This window comes from Copadichromis virginalis, linkage group LG9 (genome assembly GCF_057382275.1).
Source record: "Copadichromis virginalis isolate Kocher_CV1m ecotype Utaka linkage group LG9, C_Virginalis_male_GT1.1, whole genome shotgun sequence".
In the NCBI taxonomy this organism is placed as follows: domain Eukaryota; kingdom Metazoa; phylum Chordata; class Actinopteri; order Cichliformes; family Cichlidae; genus Copadichromis; species Copadichromis virginalis.
Window position 1 is genome coordinate 3,427,952 of NC_140626.1, and position 21,047 is coordinate 3,448,998.

A 21,047-nucleotide genomic window follows, 5' to 3' on the forward strand; every position below is an offset into this window, starting at 1 on the left:
CCCTCAAAGCTGGAGGAGAAGTCCTCGTCATACGTCTACACTCATTATTCAAACTGATCTGGACATCAAATGTGATACCAGCAAATTGGAAGAAGGCGGCTGTCATTCCTATCCTAAAGAAAGGCGACAACCGAGAATGTAAAAACTACCGCGGCATCAGCTTACTGTCCATCGTCGGCAAGGTCCTTATGAAAACAATTCAATCACGCCTTCAAAAGCACTGTGAGATGACCAGCCGGGAAGAACAGGCCGGGTTCTGACCCGGACGAGGCTGCAGCAACCCAATCTTCACCCTACGTCGACTCATGGAGGAACGGATCAGATGCGGACGTCGAACAGTCATCATCTTCATTGATTTCAAGTCTGCGTTTGATTGCATCGACCGGCCAGCCTTGTGGAGGGCTTTGGCAGCCGAACACATACCCGTGAAGATCATCGAGCTACTACAAACCGCCTACGATGGCTCGACCAGCCAGGTACGTATTCATGACGAAGTGTCCGATGAATTCCCCATCATGACAGGGGTCCGGCAGGGCGATGTGGTGTCACCGCTGTTGTTCAACATCGTCATCGATGTGATAATGCGCAAAGCATTCGAGGGCCGCCACAGAGTCCAAGCCTCGACCGATCGATTTATCACCGATCTAATGTTCGCTGACGATAGCGCCATTTTTGCCGAAGATGACACCGAGGCAACTCACATCCTCTATGACATCGCCCGGCACTCCAAACTGTACGGTCTCAATGTTAACGCCGAGAAGACCAAAGTCCTGACTCTGCGCTGGTGCGTCTGGAAGAAGAAGAACATCTCATTAGCGACAAAGATCCGCCTTTACCGAACCCTGATCCTGCTCATTCTATGATAGGTTTGTAGCTTGAACCCATCCGCTGGAACGTTGAAGACAATATAATTACACTGCAAAGCAAGACACAAGTAGGCAAGCTTCTTCATGTTTCTCGTGCACGGGAGAGAACCGGACAGTCGCTTGACTCCAGTTGGTCTCGTCCGTTCTCCCGTACCACTGTTCTTTTATTGAGGTTACATGAATATGCATAAGTTCATTAACATATGACGTCTACATACACACAAAGAGTACCTTGCCTGTGTGTGTGTGTGTGTGTGTGTGTGTGTGTGTGTGTGTGTGTGTGTGTGTGTGTGTGTGTGGACTGCTGATCAAAGGGTCAAACATCCTTGGTCAGGAAGAGGGTAGACTAGACCCCCCCGGTAAGGAAGTCCAGCAGGTCATCTAAACAGAAAAGCACTTAGACTAGAACAGACGCAACTACGTTAATCCTACCATAAAACAATAAAACACGGTATGACCTCTCATGCTCCCAAAGTGCTGTCCAATACACACAAAGTTTGCAGACTATCAAGGATCAAAACCTCTACCAATCTACAACTAATTACAAAACTCTAAGCATATATAAGTAAATATTTCTAAGCATAAATGACAATCAACAATACAAATCTAACATTCTACTTTACAGTGCAGGGACGTGGACAATGCTCAAACACGACCCGAGCAAGCTCAAAGCTTTCCAAATGCGTTGCCTTAGATGCATGCTCGGCGTTTCCCTTCGCGACCGTCATTCGAATGACACCATCCTCACCAGCTGCGGCAGCCAACCGACGATCGGCGACCTAATCCAGCGCCGTCGACTCCGTTGGTTTGGCCACATTTGTCAAATGGACCCGAGCCGCTACCCCCATGGCCTACTCTGGTTGACCCGCCCCACCGATTGGAGGGTGCATCGAAATGCACCAAAGAAGACAAGGATGAAACAAATCCAGGATGATTTGAAGGCTCTTCGACTTGACCTCGAGCAGGCAAGAACCATCGCCTTAGATCAAAAAGCGTGGAAGATAATCGTTGGTCAAGCAAAAGAACCTGCGGCACCTACAGCAGCGTACTGGTTGCGCGGCAGACCACCGCCGGTGGTCGCCCGCTAAGGACAAGAAGAAGGTTCACACTCCCTTGCTACCCCCCAGAGTCCACAAAGAGACAAAAGACTCTTCCTGTGGAGCTGTCTGCTTCCCCCAACTTCCTTACTAGACCCCCACCATTTGTCTTACTGTATGAGTGTGAGACATGTTAAAATCCAGTGGCACCAAGGTATCATACAATAAAATAATGTGATTAATACATAAGTAAAAGAAATCCCTATACATGCCCCTTCCTGATTTCTTATGTTTTAACATGTTTGTTACACTTACATGTTTCCAATTTCAAATGTTAACACAGATGTTCAGAGTAAATACAGATTGTAGTTTTTTAAATGATTTCATTTAGTTTGGGGAAACAGCTCCAACTTTACCTCATGTAGAAAAAGTCATTTCCTTCTAAAACTAATAAGTGGTTTTGTCATGTAGCAAGAACTGCAATCAAGCATTTGCAATAACTAATAAACAAAAGCACTTGGGACAATTGTGTTGGTGATAGCTTTTGTTATAATATCAATAATATTTATATGAATATGGGATACTGTTACATGTTTGCATAGACTTTTGTGAAATATGGAGACACTCCTGGCATTATATGAGCAAAGTGAGACTCATTTTTTAGGGTTGGTGGAGATGAGTGTGAAGATCCAAACAATCCCTGTCAGTGATGGAGAAGCTTTGATGAAAATATTTGGTAAAAAGTTCACCAGCATGAAGGAAATGAAGTTTCAAACTTTCCTTAGGAGGAGCCCAGCACGCCTGCTTAAAGAAAAGTGAGTGTGGCAATGTGGATGCTTGCAGCGACTGCTGTATAGAGGCCATCCTGCTACACATGAAACACATCAGAGTCATAATTGTTATTTTAGTCACGTGTTTGTTTATTATCCTTATTGTTTTATCTGGGACTGTTTGCAGACATCTCAGAGAGAGGAGACACCAGCATCTGAACAGAGACTCAAACCAGCAACCCGCAGCTCCCTGCTTGGCTGCTCCAGTTTTCTCCTCACTCATGTTGCCCACCAGTGATTTCTAGCTGCCCACCCACACAGCAGGCTAGAATATGCGCTGAGCCTCAGCACCCAATACTTGGACATGTTTTCTTTATTAAACAATGAACCAGACCCCAAAAAGTAAACAGCTGTTATTGCTAGGCAACGGGAGCAGCATTTGGTGATGCAGCACCTGACATTCCCGACCATGTGGGCGGAGCATGCATGGAATGGAATGTTTAGTAGAACTGTGCAACACAAGCACTTAGTTACAGCATGTTTCATTGTATCCAGACACAGCTAGAGACACATCTACAGCAGCATCTCTGTGCAGGACAAACGACAGTTGACGAAGAAACATCGAAAACTTCACTTCACTCCTCTACAATACGTTGGCTCCTTTGTTTAAAAGGCCAAATTGAATCGAGGGAGAACGAGAAGAGGATCGGCGAGTGATTCACCATACAATACAGTACAGCTGATTAACCTGCAAGAAGAATTTCAAATGATACAGGCTGAAAATGTCAAATTAAAAGAAGAGGCAGAAGAATCAAGAGGAGAAGCTAAAAATTTACAGTTTGAAACTGAAGTTTCAGCCTCCCTGGGAAAGTCTATGCCAGGGTGCTGGAAAGGAGAGTTCGTCCGCTAGTCGAACCTCGGATACAGGAGGAACAATGCGGTTTTCGTCTTGGTCGCGGAACACTGGACCAGCTCTTTATCCTCTCGAGGATACTTGAGGGTGCATTGGAGTTTGCCCAACCAGTCTACATGTGTTTTGTGGACTTGGAGAAGGCATTCGACCGTGTCCCTCGGGGTGTCCTGTGGGAGGTGTGGGGTGTCTGGCCCATTCGATCCCTATACAACCGTTGCAAGAGCTTGTTTCGCATTGCCGGCAATAAGTCTGACTCATTCCCGGTGGGTGATGGGCTTCGCCAGGGATGCCCTTTGTCTCCGGTTCTGTTCATAATTTTTATGGATAGGATTTCTAGGTGCAGCCGAGTAGCAGAGGGCTTTCGCTTTGGTGGCCTCAGAATCTCATCTCTGATTTTTGCGGATGATGTGGTTCTGTTGGCTTCATCGGGTGAGGGCCTCCAGCTCGCACTGGAACGGTTCGCAGCCGAGTGTGAAGCAGCAGGAATGAGGATCAGCACCTCCAAATCTGAGGCCATGGTTCCCAGCCGGAAAAGGGTGGAGTGCCCACTCCGGGTCGGGGATGAGTTCCTGCCCCAAGTGGAGGAGTTCAAGTATCTCGGGGTCTTGTTCGCGAGTGATGGGAGAAGGGAGCCGGAGATCGACGGACGGATTGGGGCTGCAGCTGCAGTAATGCGGACGCTGCACCGGTCCGTCGTGGTGAAGAGGGAGCTGAGTGTAAAAGCGAAGCTCTCAATTTACCGGTCGATCTACGTCCCTACCCTCACCTATGGCCACAAGCTGTGGGTAGTGACCGAAAGAACGAGATCGCGGATACAAGCGGCAGAAATGAGCTTCCTCCGAAGGGTGGCTGGCCTCTCCCTTAGAGATAGGGTGAGAAGTTCGGCCATCCGGGAGGGGCTCAGAGTAGAGCACCTGCTGCTCCACATCAAAAGGAGCCAGCTGAGGTGGTTCGGGCATCTGACAAGGATGCCCCCTGGGCGCCTCCTGGGTGAGGTGTTCCAGGCATGTCCCACCGGGAGGAGGCCCCGGGGCAGACCCAGGACACGCTGGAGAGATTATATCTCTCAGCTGGCCTGGGAACGCCTGGTATTCCCCCGGATAAGCTGGAGGAGGTGGCTGGGGAGAGGGAGGTCTGGGCCTCTTTGCTTAGGCTGCTGCCCCCGCGACCTGGCCTCGGATAAAGCGGATGAAGATGGATGGATGGATGGATGAAACTGAAGTAGTATTCCAGGAATTACTGCATGTGGGTCTCAAACTTAAAGGAGAGAAAATGGGAAAACAACAGTGTCATGATTCGAATTTGAGGAAGAGACAAACGACTGCATGGTCCTCAGTAGATGTCAAAATAGTGGTTTTTTTATTATACATATGTACATATGGGGAAGGTGAGCATCACAAGCCTTTTAGAGCTGATCTCCCCCGAACAACCCTATCACAAGGCTTTTATTGCAATGATGACGTCAAGACACATGATAAGTATCAGTCAGTTCTCAGAACTCAGGAAGTTCCCCTTATATGGCCTCCAGATGTTTCCACTCAGTCCAGCACTCAGAGAAAACCAGGGTGTGTGGTGTGTATATCTATTCGTGTCGATTGTGAGTGTGTGTGTGTGTCAAACAGGGAGCATGTCCTGAGACGCCCTCACAGTTCTCCATAAGTGTGTTTGTGAACGTGCGTGTTTTACATAACTACGTGCATGTTGTTATTCGCCTGAATATGTCCAAGTGACTGGAACAGGCCCTGCTGGACCCACCAGATCGAGAGGTGTAAATACACTAATGGACAACAGCTTAAGCAGATAGAAAGAATAATACAGACCAACAATAGACTGAATTAAAGTGATGATAATCTATATACATTAATATCTTGCTCAGATTAACAAGGACATAATTAAACCTGGAATGCAGGATTCTTCTATAACCATAAATGATAAACCATAAGTGATGCAAAAGCAATAATACTAAGTGTGAATAACACCACAGAGACACTGAAATAATATTCCACCTGATAATCCCTCCTCTTGGCCTTGAAAAAGGCCAACATTCTCCAGGTGTGTCTCATCAATATACCTATAAGAGTAACAAAAGGAAACATGGCAGACATAAACACCCTTCCATTGCCCAAAAACAGACGTCATCCAATCCTCCAGCGCCGTGTTCACACCTGAATGTACATGCATTGTTAAAGTGTTTTTCATCACGTCCGTCGCAAATTCAAGACGTGTAAATATTTCGTTTAGGCGTGGATCGACGTGTTTACGTACGTTTGTCAATTTGCGGATATAAACCTGATAAGGTGGTGCAGTTACCTGTGTCCACAGCCTCTCTAGTTAATTTCAAAATGCACTGATAACCCCAGTCATCCTCTGGATACAGAGCCGCAGGCTCAGTAAACAGACGAGGCCTGAGAATAGCACAAGCAACACAATCATCTACTTGCTCTCCCTTAGCAATTTGAGCCATCCCATCCGGCGACTCAATCAATTTGGACTCTCGAGCGGGTAGACCTCTGCGTCTGGGCAATTCACCCGTCTGTCAAAAAACAAACAAACATGTAATAACACTCATACATGTCAACACCCCCTTTATTTTCCAATTTCCCCACAACCCAGCTGTCCTTTTAGCTTCAGACTCGAGTTTCAGCCTGTCACGCTTCAGGCCTCCTTGCCACCTCCTCTTGGAGTGAAGAAACGCCCTCAGATTCTTCTTTCTTCAACTCGCCCAGGTGGACTACTGAGTGAGCCAGCCACGTTGCAGAGGATTATCCTGCCTCTGTTTACCACCCGTGTTGTGACTTGGAATGCGCCTTTCCCTGAGCTCCCCTCTGCTCATTCACCTTGAGACCACTGGAAGCAGAGCTATTACTTCCGGAGCTTGGCACGCTCCCTCCATCCTTCCGGTTTTCACGTTCCAATGCTGCTGAAGGTTTGAGGCAGAGCAGGTTACTCCTCTCCATCCCCTGGAAGCTCAGTAGCACAGCTCTCGGTGCCATTTCCGCTCACGTCTCATCCACGCACTCCTCGAGACCTCATTGTTCTGGTGTCTACTCCTTTCTCTGCAAGAGACAGAAGCCAACCCATCTCCCTCGCTGGCTCTCCTAACCTAATGTTGTTGACTTTATGTATTCCAATCCTATGCTATGCCTATGTGTGTAAGAGTGCATGCATTTAACCCTCTGCACTTGAAGTCAATACCTCCAATATATCAATCCGATCCGTTGTCGGATGAAGCTTTTGACCTTGAGAGACTAAGTGCCAGCTCCTTATAAGCACATTTGCAGTGTGTGTGTATAAAAGTGAACAACAGACATCAAAACAAATTGGGCATTCTTAATTCTAACTTCCATTTAAATGTAGTACTCAGTTTCTGATCATCTAATTATGCTTCTCACTGGTTCTCTAAATTGTCTAGAAACCTTTAATTTTGCCATACCTAAATTATTAAAACACAAACGAAATCATAGACCCTTTATATAGCTTGTTGCCTTTATGAGCACAATTCTATAATGAGCAACAACCTGCAATCTGTACCAAAAATCTTCATGGTTACCCCTGCAATTAAAGATCAGATGCATTTTATATCCGTTTTAATTCTTCCTTATCTAAAACCTCCTCAGTTTCAGGTTAGTTTTGATTAGTCTCAATTAATAGTTCTAGTTGTATTTGCAATCTCCCCACTGAAAACTGCACAAGAACATTACACATCCCCTCTAAAACACTCTCCCGCCAACCTGTAACCCTGTGTAAAAAACATTAGTCAGCAGTTACATGTTAAGCTCCTTTAACTCCCAATTCACCTAAAAAGCAAATCTGTTAAATCAAACAGCTTATTTACAACCACCTGTACATCATAGAGTAATAAAAGATTCAGCACAACAGACAAGTATCATGTTCAGGTTTTCTCCGATCATTAAATCACTATTATTGCCGCAATTTGTTTTATTCACACTTGGGCAATGTTACTCCACTTGTTTATCACTAAGAGCCCCCTAATGGCCAGTTAGTGAGCTCTACGTCAAACTGTCCCCAAATTTGTTATTTGTTATTATTACTTGTTTTATTATTATTCTTTGTTTTCATGTCACTTGTCGGTTTTCTACTGCACCCTCCTCACGCGTCCTTACCAAAGCAAAGCAAACATTAGCAGCACACTGACCGCAGTCAGCCATCCACATTCCAGAGGTGCTATAAAAAGAAAACATTAAGAACTGTAACGCTGTAGAGAAGAAAATGTAAATGCTAACACTGCGCAGTTACCTCTGTAAGCAACACACGACACAAAAATGGCAATTAAAAGTTCACTCATCCTCGAATATTTTGTCATCCTTCTACTCCTGTAAAAAGAAACACACATAAATTCATCCACCCTCTTGTTCTATCTAGGTGGAGGTTAACCTTGAGTCGTAGTCAAGTCTTGTCATCCTTTACCAGTCAGTCCGTTTGTTTTTATTTCCAGTCTTTCATCCATTCATTCATTCATTCTTTTCTTTGCTGATAGTGGAAACCATCGCCGCATTTAGATTTCCGCCCTCAGCAAGATGACATCATCTCAAAAAGAAAAACAAGAACTTGAGATCGGATTACCTCGCTGAATCCTTTTTTAGGCAGGGACTCTCATTTCTAATTGTCCCCATAAGTGTTTCCTCCAGAGCCAATTTCAATGCGGAGAAACTCACTTACAACAATCTTCTCGCCGACGTGTAATGCTTGTAATTTCCGATGTGCAGATCTGCTTAAAGAAAAGATTCAGAAACAAAAATCAGTGCACTGTTCAAAATATAGAACAAAATAAAATGAAAGATAACAAAAACAAAAATGCAGACGCCCGGGTCTTAGGACTTGTCACTGAATATTCCTCCTATCAATAAAAAGCCAAACCTAAACCTACACAGAGTCAAATCAACACCACCTCAACCTTTTCATATTCATAAACCTAGATATTTTGCGTTCGTGAAACAAAATTGAACCGTTTCCATATTAAGTAATTTGAGCTCTTGAAATGTTTTAGTTCTCTTAATTCTGCCAGTTTATCTCAACACTTATTCAATAACTTTTATTCAACTGCTACTTGGTCACTCAAATCTTACCTGTTCAAATTGCCTAGGGTTCACCAAAGTCTAGATCCCAGTTATCATGAAACTTGAACGGGTCTACAATGATTTACTTACAATAATATAGAATCATCACTCAACCTAGCTCTACTACTGGCACTGCGTGACTTTTCTCACACTGGAAACCAGAATTTAGTACATATCTTTAATACCTCAGGCAATCGTGGTCAAAGGCTGCCCCCCCCTTTCTCTTCTTCTTTGTCCGTGTGTTCCTCCTTTTATTAAATCTCCATCACAATGATGTGGCGCTCTGAAATAAGACTCACACTGTTAATTCATCTTTTTCACTCTGCACCACTGCTCAGGCTGTTTTCTTTTCTTCTTTTTTAGTGTACAGCAAACAATTAAGTTGAGGCCTTAAGCCCCAGATATCTCACACAGGCATCGTTTTCATACCCAAACCGCTCCTGAGTCTGCTCCCCAGACCACACAAATGCCCTCTGGGCTTATTATTGTAGCAGATTCTGTATTTGAATTTGTTGTGTGCAGCATTAAGCCTTTGTCAGTAAAGCATTCTTCATTGCAGCAGCTGGAGCATTGTGTGTCACTTCTTAGTGAATTTAATCAACATTTTGATTTTGGTGCATGGGTGTGTATCAGTTTTCACTCACTCAACGAGTGCATAAGTGTTCATGTGTGTGTTTCTCTTCATTCTAAGTTGGCGCATGCAGAAGTGTGTGTTTGTGTGTTGGTGTATGTTTGTGTTCATCACCTTCCTGTTCTGTTGTTTAGGTAAACCAGCGGCCTGAAGCCTGCCCTGGGGTCCTGCCCTCCTCTTTGGGTCTGTTTGCATCCGTTGTTGCAGCTGCCTGCATCTTCTCCTTGTAACTTGACCCTTTTGCTTCTGTAGCTCCTTCAGGGCTTGCTCCTGCTGTTGGAGCTTTGCGTCAGGTCTGGCGACCTCCTGCTCTAGCAAGCTTCCGCCTGATTTCAAGTCCTGTACGTGAAACTCCAAGTCTGACTGATGAGTTCAATTAGCAGCCAGCTCCTCCGGAGCCATGCTCAATTTCTGTTCTGATGCCTTGAGCTCTTACTGAGGGCAAAAACCTCAGAGTCTTTTCCTTCCACGTCAGATTGGAGTCTATTGATGTTGTCCTTACTTTGGTCCACGGCCTTCTGCAGCTCTGCTGTTCGGCTCTTCTCAGAGGTCAGCATTCTTTTGCTCACCCTCCCTTTTCCTCCGGGCTTAATGCGCGTCTCGTCACAGCTCTGTCAGCTGAAGCTTTAGCATTCTCCGCTGCATGAGATTGCTTTCTGCAGCACTGTTGACATCCTCAAGTTGTTGTTGTGAGTCCAGCTGCTGTGGCCTTCAGGGGTCAAAGGGTCAAAGATGGTAGCGGAGAGGGCAACGATGGTAGAGGGGAGGGTAGGAGTCCAGGTCAGCTTCGGCTTTCAGAAAAAACAAAAACAAAACAACCACAGGCGAACAGGAAAATGATGTTGTGTTGTAAAACAATGATGATGTTGGCTGTGTTATCCAGAGAGGGGAGAAACAACGGGGCCTCCTCACCCCCCCTTTTTGTTTTTTCTCACCATATAATCAACTCATAACCCCCCAAGTTGGCAGGACAACACAGGTACGTGTTAAAATTCTTACAATCATGCCTAAAAACCTAAAAAGGAATTTTCTGTCATTCAGTAATCATTTGTCTTAAGCAATCAACAAAAACATATCACAATTTGACTCCTTTAACCACTAAATTTGTCATGTCATCACTGGATGGTCAGACCAGTGTCTTTTCTTTCGAAGTTAAGCTGTTGTCCTGCAACCCAGAGAGTTAATTTGTCAGTAGTGGATAAACTATATCATTTAAAAACAGGTGTATGTTAAGTGTCGCTACTTTAACCTTGCTTGTACGTGCACATGTATGTAAGCTGTTTCTTCATTGCATGTGTGGGTGCGTCTGTATGTGGGTTAATTTAACTTTTTCTCAAACGAGGCATTTCTCTAACACGCACCTGTGTCTGTTCCACACACTTCTCATACCTTTATCTGGTTGTGTGTGGTTTTATTTGTTTCAGTCATTTACCAGGAACATCTTTTCCTTTTCTCCATGTCTTCCGCCAGAGGTTAACACTGGTGAGATCCAGGAACACAGCACCAGGAGCAGTTCAGCGAGAAAAACTTGCCTAAAACTTCATTCTCTCTTTTTCCCGGGTGGGGTGGGGACAACTCTGGTGTCCAGCCGTGAATTTTTGAGCCAAAGCTTGGCTTGTCTCCTGCTGCCATACTCAGGTTTCCAGGTTAAGAAAAAACCACCTGTATGAAGACACTAAACATACATTTAGTATTTGTATAAACATAACTGCCTATATTATTGAACTGAACCAAGGGTCAGTTGAAGACCTTATAAATCCTGCTTCATTTCCTTTTTTTTTTTTTTTTTTTTTTTTGGCCTGTCCCGTTTGGCTCTTTTGCCATCAGAATTGTTGTCTAAAGGCAAAGAAAGATGCCCAACGGATTTACTTTACCAAACTGACCATCCCAGCCTTGCCGTAATGGTCCATTTGATTCACCTTTTATTGTTTATTTTATTTTCACTTACTGAATACGGGACAGACTTGACTGGGGGAAAGAAGGGGAGAAAGAAAGAGGGAAAGAGAAACAGCTGAGAAGAGGGACGGGGGAGAAGGGCAAAAGACAAAAACCAACAGAATGGGCAGAGAAAAAAAATGCATATATCAATCACCTGGATGCTGAGAAAGAAAAAAGAAAGCAAGCAGAAGAGAACAAGAGTAATAGAATAAACAACATCACAATGATATATGGGAATATGACAGTAAATACTAAATGTTAAACATTATTGTGCAGCACATAAGATCAACAGAACACAGTGTGCTTTGAGGTAGGAGCCAAAAAGGGTGTAGTTTGTGGGTGTGATCACCCGTGTGTACACCTGTGAGCATGGACGCGCTTGTTTTTTGTTTTTTAAAAGGTTCCTTCATGTAATAATCTGCTAGAGGGTGTGGGGGGGCCACAGCCCCGTCCTCCAGGGCGTGAAGCAGGTGTGGAGGAGATCAAAACTCCAGACATCCAGAGGCCCCCAGAACACAAGAGACCAAGGAAGACCAACAGAGGGGCAGCTGCGCCACTGTCCCGGAAAGAGCTGAGGAGAGTCCCAGATGAGGGCTCACTCAGCAGCCGCGGAGCAGAAGCCAGGGGGAGTTGCAGTGACGCGCCCGTGAGCTCCGCCGGCAGCCAGCTGCGCCTGAGTGACCGAGCCCCAGGCCGAGAGGCTGGGGGCACCCCACCTCCGAAGTGGCCCGAGCGAGCCCCAGGCTCCAGGCCCCGATAAGCGGCCGCCAAGGAGTGAGCCGGTGTGTACCTGGACGCCCATCCCCGGACACAAAGAACCACCAACGCACCGATGTCTGAGGGGGTCCGCCACTGGCAGGGGAAGTGGTGGTAGGGGGAGATAGGCCTCCAAACCTTGGAGGGCCTGAGATGTCCCCAGAGAGGTGGCGCCTGACACCCAACCTGACATATAGACACAGACATACAGGCACACACAGATACAAACATCCATTCCCACCCTCATGCTCTCATATGCACTTACTCCACACTCAACCAACGTGGAGACAGACATAAAGAGACGTTGTACACACGATCACACTCCCCAAGCGTACTCTACAAACCGGGTCTAGGTGCCCCCGCCCCTGGAGGGGGGAACTGCACCCAGACCCAGGTGGTGTTTCCCTTTTCCCTGCGGTGGGGGGAGGCAGACCGCCCCGACTCCGCAGCAGCAGGAAGGCTCCACACTCCAGACCGCAGTCGGACGGCCAACTCCTCCTCCTAGTCCTAGCCCCCCTGCTCCAGCAGGTCGCAGAGAACGGGGGTGAGAGAAGACTCCGAACCTCCCTCCACCCGCTCATTGTAATGTTGATGCATGTGTGTTCTAAGGTGCATTTAAAACCCAGGAGGGCTTGGAGCTACCTGCCAGAGAGCAGCAGGTAAGCGCATGGTCCCTCCTGCTAGCCCTCAATGTCTACGTGTATTTAAAATTGAGAGGTGGGCAACGATGCCAGGGGTGGGGTGTACACCCTGATGGTACTTTGGACTCCGTGTATCGTGCCCACCCCCAAGATCCTATATGTATGTGTAATGAGAGTGTGAGTAATGTGAATGTCTAAGTTGTGGGATAAAATTGAGGCAGAGGCAGCCAGAAGGGGACAGAGGGGGGGGGGGGGGGTAGCCTCCTCTGCACCCTGGTGACATACCCCTACTCCAAGGCCCTGCATGTGTGGGTGGTTGTGGTGGAGCCGGAAGAGGGAGGCAGCTGGAGATGGGGAGGGAAGGAAGGGAGGGGCAAGTGACCCCTCCCTGGGGCCAGCTCCCCCGCTGACCCCAGTAGGCACCCCCATACTCCGCGACCCGCCAGGGAAAGGGGGCCCAGGCCCATCCAGAACGGGCCCAGTGCAGCAGCGCCGCCCGGCCCCACAGAGCCCGGGACAGTCCACCCAACCCCACCACAGAGAAAACTGCACCCACCCCACCATCCACTCATCTTCCAGACTACATAAGACAATAAACACCCAGGCTGAGATCTTCCTCCACCTCTCCTGTATCTCCCCCTCCTGCAGAGGCAGCTCCTGAGGAGAGGAAAGCTCCTGCAAGATGTGACAATCTCCCCCACCAGTTGAAGAGCCCCCCAGGTGGCTCGACGCACCGGCGGCACCCTGCTCCAGGGCTGGGCCCCCATGCACCCACCCGCCCACAACCCCGGCAACACACCAACCAGGACCCAAGCCCCCGAGGCCCGGTCCGGGTCCCAGCCCAGAGACGGAGCGCCCCCAGAACCTCACGCCCATCCCGGACCCACCCAGGGGCAGCCAGGCTACCAGGTCAGTAACCCACGTCCGTCAGCACAGACCCTCCCCTAGCCCCGCTGCACGCAGCCGCGAGGAAACAGTCACCAGAGAGCCAACAGAGCCCCTAACCGGACATGACCGCTACCCCGGGTTGAGCCCCCCAAGGAAGATGCCTCCGGGGAACCCCCCGACGCCCTAAGCCTGTCCCTACCCCCACACCAATCACAACAGTGAAGGCGGGACCAAACTATGACCCCCCACCCCCACTAGGTGATGGAGCTGATCAAAGGAGCCCAGAGCAATTGATCTGATGTGGTGGCAGAGGCTGTATCAAGACTAATGTAATCTAATAGATAATTTCTATATTGGTTAGAATTAAGATTATTTTTATTTTTCCAGTTCATGAGGACTGTTTTCTTGGCTATGCATAGGGCAGTGAAAACCATATGGGCGATATTCTTTTCTGAAGTGACATTATCTAAGCTGCCCAACAAACACACTAGGGGAAGTTGGAATGTTACATTTCAGACACTTCGATAAGTCTTCACATATCTCGCGCCAAAACTTCTGAACTGGTGGACAGAACCAAAGAGCGTGGATATAATTGTCCGGTGAATTGGTTTGGCAGTGTGAGCAGTTGTTGGTAGACGTAAAGCCCATCTTGAACATCCGATGACCTGTATAGTGCACTCTATGTAATATTTTGTATTGAATTAATTGAAGACTGGGATTTCTAATTAGATGAAAGGTTTTTAAGCAAATCTGAGACCAGAAGTTTAGGTCTAAGTTAACTGATAAATCCGCTTCCCATTTTGCAATAGGAAGTGATATTGATTCATCTGTTTTAGAAAGCATTCTGTATATTTTGGATAGTAATTTGTGGGGTTTAAGAGTAAGAAATTGAACCACACTTGGTGGTGTTTGTAGTTCAACTTGACCCGGTTTAAATTTCTTTTTTACTATGGATTTAATTTGTTGATATTCTAAAAATCTTTTCTTGTTGATCCCATATTGTGTAACTAGTCCGTCAAATGAAATAAATTCTGTTCCTTCTAGTATATGTTCTAAATATTTGATTCCTTTATCACTCCAATCTGAAAAGTTTATCATATTATTGTTTTGTAATATGTCAGGGTTGTTCCAGATAGGTGTACGTTTGCATGGGATTAATGAAGACGCCGTCAATTTTAGAAACTCCCACCATGCTGTCAGAGAAGAGCTGATGTTGATGCTTTTAAAGCATTCATGTCGTTGGATGTTTGAGCTGATAAATGGTAGGTCTGAGATCTCTAGATCCTGCTTCATTTCCCGTATTTATCACTCACTCCTACTCTTGAGGAGGGTTGATTTAACTCTTTACTAACTTTAAACCCCACAAGTAAAAATTTTATATGTTCTTGACTGCAAACACAAAAACTGCTTGATGTTGTTACTAATTATTTTCCTCCACAACACTCCAAATCATGTTTTCTCTTGTGTCCAGCAGGGGAAGAAGGTGACCTCCACTATCACTGCTCCCCTTCTTGGAGACAATTTCTCACTCACAAACTCCTATGCATCAATTCAAACATGGGAAGCCAGCAAAAATTCACACTCATACACCTACAGCAAAGCTTTAACATAACAATAATCCAACTCCTCCCTCAAACGGGAGAAATCACCCAACCAACTCCCTTCTATATACAACGTCAAACAAAGATAAACCACAGACATTTCTACACTTCTGTGTCTTCCACACTGCACAACAGGCAGAAAATCACCGATTAATCACAGTCTATTCAATTTATACTTAACATCACAACAAGAGAAAAACCTGCTCTTTTCACAGCTCTCACACCTAAAGTCACCAACTCCAAAACCACAGAAACCAATCAATATAGTCAAAACTCTTACACACAGCCTCTGAAATAATAAAAATCACCAAACACTCGGTTACTCTTTTCACCCGCTCTTTCTCACTCCCTTCTTCCTCATTCTTTCCCCATGCACGCTCGCTCCCGCGGACCCACTCGGCCCCCACCTTTTTTCTCTCACAGACAGAGAGAGAGACCCTTTTCCTTTTTTCTCCAGCACACATACACACACAGAATCCCTTCTGAGAGAAAGAGGGAGAGAAAAGAAAAGAGTTTGTAGAGAGGAAGTTCCAGGTTTAACAGGATGACAGTCTATAGAACTAATTTACACTTTAATTACACACCCACGTAATTTATATTCTATTTACACACGGGCCCGTATAAACGTAAGAAAACACCGTATGCCAGAACAGCTTATCTTCTTTATTTCTCTCTATTTCTATACCGGTATTCCTGACTTTTAGACCAATTTAAAAGCTCTAAGCCCAGGCCGCGCCTTGCTGGTCAATACCCCGCGTCGGGAACGCCCTCGCCGGCCGCGGTCAGATTTCTAAACACTAATTAATTTATACCTGCTCCCCGTCAGGAAACCAGGAGCTCCACCAGCCACGTGACATATCACAGATCACGCTTTTGGCTTTACTTAAAGTTCACAAGTCCCTGACGTTAACAGGGGCAGGCGAGTCTGACTCTGTCAATCAATCAATGCAGTATAAGGCAATCACCCATAGATTGCCTAGCCTGTTAACGAGGCGTCCCAAGTGCCCCACGGAAGGCCAACTCCGGGCTAAAACCTAACCACGCGTCCGCGATTAGGGGTCAGTGCCACCTGCTGAACGAAAACTGCATTCCTAGGGGCCGCGCCCCCGTCCTAAACAAATTTACTCTATATATTATAAGCATCACTGCGAGGTCTCCGCCCCCAGTTTAATTACCTGACGCCCGAAACCGCGTTTCTGCTGATCAATAAAACCAAATTCCCTACACTACCGATTTACTGTCTGGCATTAAACACTTTAAACCGTATTGTCTTAAACATATATAACCTCTTAGCTCAAAATTCACCCCCAAAATAAACAGCAATAAATTTAGACAGAGCAATATTCAATATTCCCTGTTTTTAACACTAATTACCAAGATCACCACGGACAGAACAGAAGCTCCACTGAGTGAACATTTAATTTATCTTAATTTCCAATTTAGCACCTTTGGACGTTAACAGGCGGTGCTTACCTCTCCTATTCCGGGGCCCATCACTCAGTCGACCTCCTGGCTGTCCGTCTGACACCACTAGAACGTCAGCCAAGCTCCATTAGTTTCCTCCTCAAACCGGTTTCGGCACCAAAAATGTCATGATTCGAATTTGAGGAAGAGACAAACGACTGCATGGTCCTCAGTAGATGTCAAAATAGTGGTTTTTTATTATACATATGTACATATGGGGAAGATGAGCATCACAAGCCTTTTAGAGCTGATCTCCCCCGAACAACCCTATCACAAGGCTTTTATTGCAATGATGACGTCAAGACACATGATAAGTATCAGTCAGTTCTCAGAACTCAGGAAGTTCCCCTTATATGGCCTCCAGATGTTTCCACTCAGTCCAGCACTCAGAGAAAACCAGGGTGTGTGGTGTGTATATCTATTCGTGTCGATTGTGAGTGTGTGTGTGTGTCAAACAGGGAGCATGTCCTGAGACGCCCTCACAGTTCTCCATAAGTGTGTTTGTGAACGTGCGTGTTTTACATAACTACGTGCATGTTGTTATTCGCCTGAATATGTCCAAGTGACTGGAACAGGCCCTGCTGGACCCACCAGATCGAGAGGTGTAAATACACTAATGGACAACAGCTTAAGCAGATAGAAAGAATAATACAGACCAACAATAGACTGAATTAAAGTGATGATAATCTATATACATTAATATCTTGCTCAGATTAACAAGGATATAATTAAACCTGGAATGCAGGATTCTTCTATAACCATAAATGATAAATGATAAACCATAAGTGATGCAAAAGCAATAATACTAAGTGTGAATAATACCACAGAGACACTGAAATAATATTCCACCTGATAACAGGCAGAAAACGAGAATGAAAACATGAAGAAAGAACTGTTGGAAGCTCAAAAAGCATTGGAGGAAGAGAAAAGCACAGCACAAGAAGCCAAAAATAAATATCAAACTGCAAAGAAGGAGGCAGAAAATGCGATGCAGGAATTACAGGAGGTGCAGGAAGCTTTTGAAGAGGAAAAAAAGAAAATGCAGTTGGCAACACAAGAAGCTGCAAATGTAATGGCTGAAGCTGAAATACTAAGGAAGAAATTACTGCATGTAAAGCAACAACTTGAAGAGGAGAAAAAACGTAAACACGAGGCAGTAAATGAGATTGAAAATTTGAAGAAAGAATTGTTGGAAGCTCAAAAAGTGTTGGAGGAAGAGAAAATTAAAATACAGGGAGCAAAGAAAGAAATGGAAGATACAAAGAGTTACACTCAAAACATGAAGAAGGAACTGATGAAAGTGCAAGAAGAACTTGCAGAAGAGAAAATTGAGGTGAAGGTATTGAAGAAAGAAATGACGGTGACCAAGAAAGGCTGCAAAGACGCACTGAAAGAAATACGCAAGCACAAAAAGGAAGCTAAAGAGCTCCTCAAACACAAAGGGAAACTGGCCAAACAGCAGCTGAAAGAAAAATTTAAAGATGCTGAGGAGCAGCTCAACAAAACCCTAAAAGAACTGAAGGTAAAAGAAGAGCAAGCCGAGGACAGGAGGGGATTCTGGAGCAGACTGCTGAGAAAGAAGTGACCCAACAGCATCGAGTTTGAGGACATCAATAGTTTCTTCCTCCTCTCTCCACCTTTCTTTCTCCCCATCCTTCTTCTTGGGACGTTTGTTTGTTTTTTAAAAACTCTAATCTAAATACATGTACTGAAATACACAAATAAAATTGCCATTACTTGACCTCATGTTGCCTGCTTCTTTTCTTGTGTGTCTGTGGATGTAAAACAGTAACACACTTCCTGCTCTGTGTCTTTAATTGTAAATAAATGCAATGTTTTCATTTTAAGATGCAGTGCAAAAATCTTCTGCTCTAAATCTTTTTTTTTTAGCAAAAAGCTTTTTTTTTGCCTGTTGTGGAAGTTTTGCATTTAAATAAAGCCTGCAGACGAGCGGTGAGCGGTAGCTAACATTCTTTAATCAAACACACAAAGAACAGACAACCAAGCTTGATGAAGTCCCTGCATGACCGCGGGACAGACGGTCAGCAGAGTCTCCCTGAGCCTAGCATGGCTCTCAGTTAAATACCTTCTCCAGGAACAAAAGGCAGTACACACAGGGCTGGACTGGGACAAAAAATCGGCCCGGGCATTTTGACTAGAGACCGGCCCACCAAAAATGTGACATCATTCAGGGGTAAAACCGCAAAGGATTCTGGGAACTTGTGGCAAGAGGTACTAGCGCATGCAGGCTTTCAATTGAGCTCAGTTACACAGTGATAAAACAACACGTTCTCACTCCCAACTCGGCCAACGTGTGACGCATGGTCAGGCTCCCTCTGCTTTACTTATGGACGCGCAGGGTACCCCCCTCGCGTCGGGAATTGACGTGAAGGGTCCTCCGATTGAAGAGATTGCCGCGGAAGTGCCTGTTGTCGGTATATTTAGACATTTTCCAAATCACATTGTAGTGACGTATACAGAACACAATAAATTATATAATGTAAGCAACTACCTGAGAAACAGCAGATACAGCAGATATATTAATTATAGGCTATTACTTTTGTATCGTTTATTGCATTTATGGAGGGAGTGGTGTATGCTGGGTAATGGCACAGCTAGCGACTGGGTGACTTTATTCACCCGCTTCGGCTGTTATTAGTCCATACAATGGGCGTTATTAGCACAAATCAGTCCCATAGATATAGGCCATCTCCTGCTAGATTGTTCAGAAGGTTGTTCTCATCCATCCAGATGGAGGATCACTAACAGGAGCGTGGAAGACTCCAGAATCCACTCTGGCTGGAATCCGGTGGATATGCAGTGTGTACAGGTAAGACCATTTAAACGGACAGCATTTATAGAATGACTATTAAAAGTCAGCTAGTGTCAATAATGTGGTTATCTTAGTAATACACAGAGTGCTAATATAACAGCTTTAAGATGCATTTGTAGATATTATTACGTGTTTTACCGTCTTTATGGTGCTAGCTTAAAGTTACGGTGTAAACGCTAGCTTATATTACTGGTGTCAAGCCAGCCTCCAATTCGAGACTTGCAGTCAAGCCAGCCTCCAGTTTGTTTTACGTTCCCTGTGTATTCAAAGTATTACGGGAATGGATGTGGAAACCGGATTTCAAAATAAAAGCCAACTTCGAGTGAATTAACAGATGTTTTTTTTTGTTTTTTTTTTCTTTTCTACTTTCTTTTCTTTCTATTTTTACTGCACTTTACATACGTCAACATGTCAAATTGTTTGCAATCTATCTAAAAAGAAACCAATTCAAAGCACGGGCATGGAGGACTTCCTGGAAAGTTAGCTGGGAATTTTTTGGCTTCAATTTCACACATATTTGAAGTGCTTTGAGGAAGTTGTGCATTTACTGTCTTTTAAGTAACTCACTCTTGGGATCCACTTGAATGTATGCTAGTTTCTTTCCTAATTAAATCATGTGAATGTCACCTTGTGGCTTGGTATTCTCAGCAAAACCATGAAGGTAGGTGTTGTGGAAAGGACAGAGAGGAGCAGCATTATAAACAGTAGGTGCTGTAATAGGTGGTGTTTGGCAGGTGAGTCAGTGGCTCCTAATATAGAGCCAAGTAGTAGTTGTGGGTGTTAAGTGTTGGAGGTGTGACTGGACTTTTTTTTTATTTCTTTTTTTTTTTTGCCTGTCCCGTTTGGCTCTTTTGCCATCAGAATTGTCTAAAGGCAAAGAAAGATGCCCAACGGATTTACTTTACCAAATTGACCATCCCAGCCTTGCCGTAATGGTCCATTTGATTCACCTTTTATTGTTTATTTTATTTTCACTTGCTGAAAACGGGACAGACTTGACTGGGGGAAAGAAGGGGAGAAAGAAAGAGGGAAAGAGAAACAGCTGAGAAGAGGGACGGGGAGAAGGGCAAAAAAAAAACCAACAGAATGAGCAGAAAGAAAAAAAAATGCATCTAATTAACAATTAACAGATATGTTAAGAACATAATAACATATAATTTAGGCTTTTTTATTTTATTTTACAAACTCTGTAATCTATATGACACAGCCTTGTACCCTAATTGTGCCCTGTCACTATCAAGGCCATCTTATTTTGGATTTCAAAGTAAAAGCCCTGTGAATCTTCATTTTTGAACTACTCTTTCAATGACTTCATAATGCTCTTAAAAGCAGAAGTCGTATTTCCAAATACTATTTGAACTTTGTATCAACACTTTCCAACCGCAGTCTTTTTCACAGTAATACCATATCAATATCAAGTCAGTCTGGTTTTGCCTTTCATAGTAATGGCCCTTTGAAATTGCCGATATTTGACTTGCTCTAAAATGAAAAATTCTTGTTTCCACAGGGTAATTCCACTTTAGATCAACAGTATACAACCCCACAGTGATACCATATCAATATCAAGTCATTCTGATTTTTCTTTCAAAAATAAAAGCCCTTTCAAATTGTCCATAATTGACCTAACTTTC

At 44.8% G+C, this 21,047-nt stretch overlaps 1 pseudogene; it reads right to left on the bottom strand.

Moving 5' to 3' along the window:
* Window positions 1-1,878: 1,878 nt before the first annotated feature.
* Window positions 1,879-21,047, bottom strand: part of LOC146701120 (uncharacterized) — a 34,379-nt pseudogene continuing 15,210 nt past the window's right edge.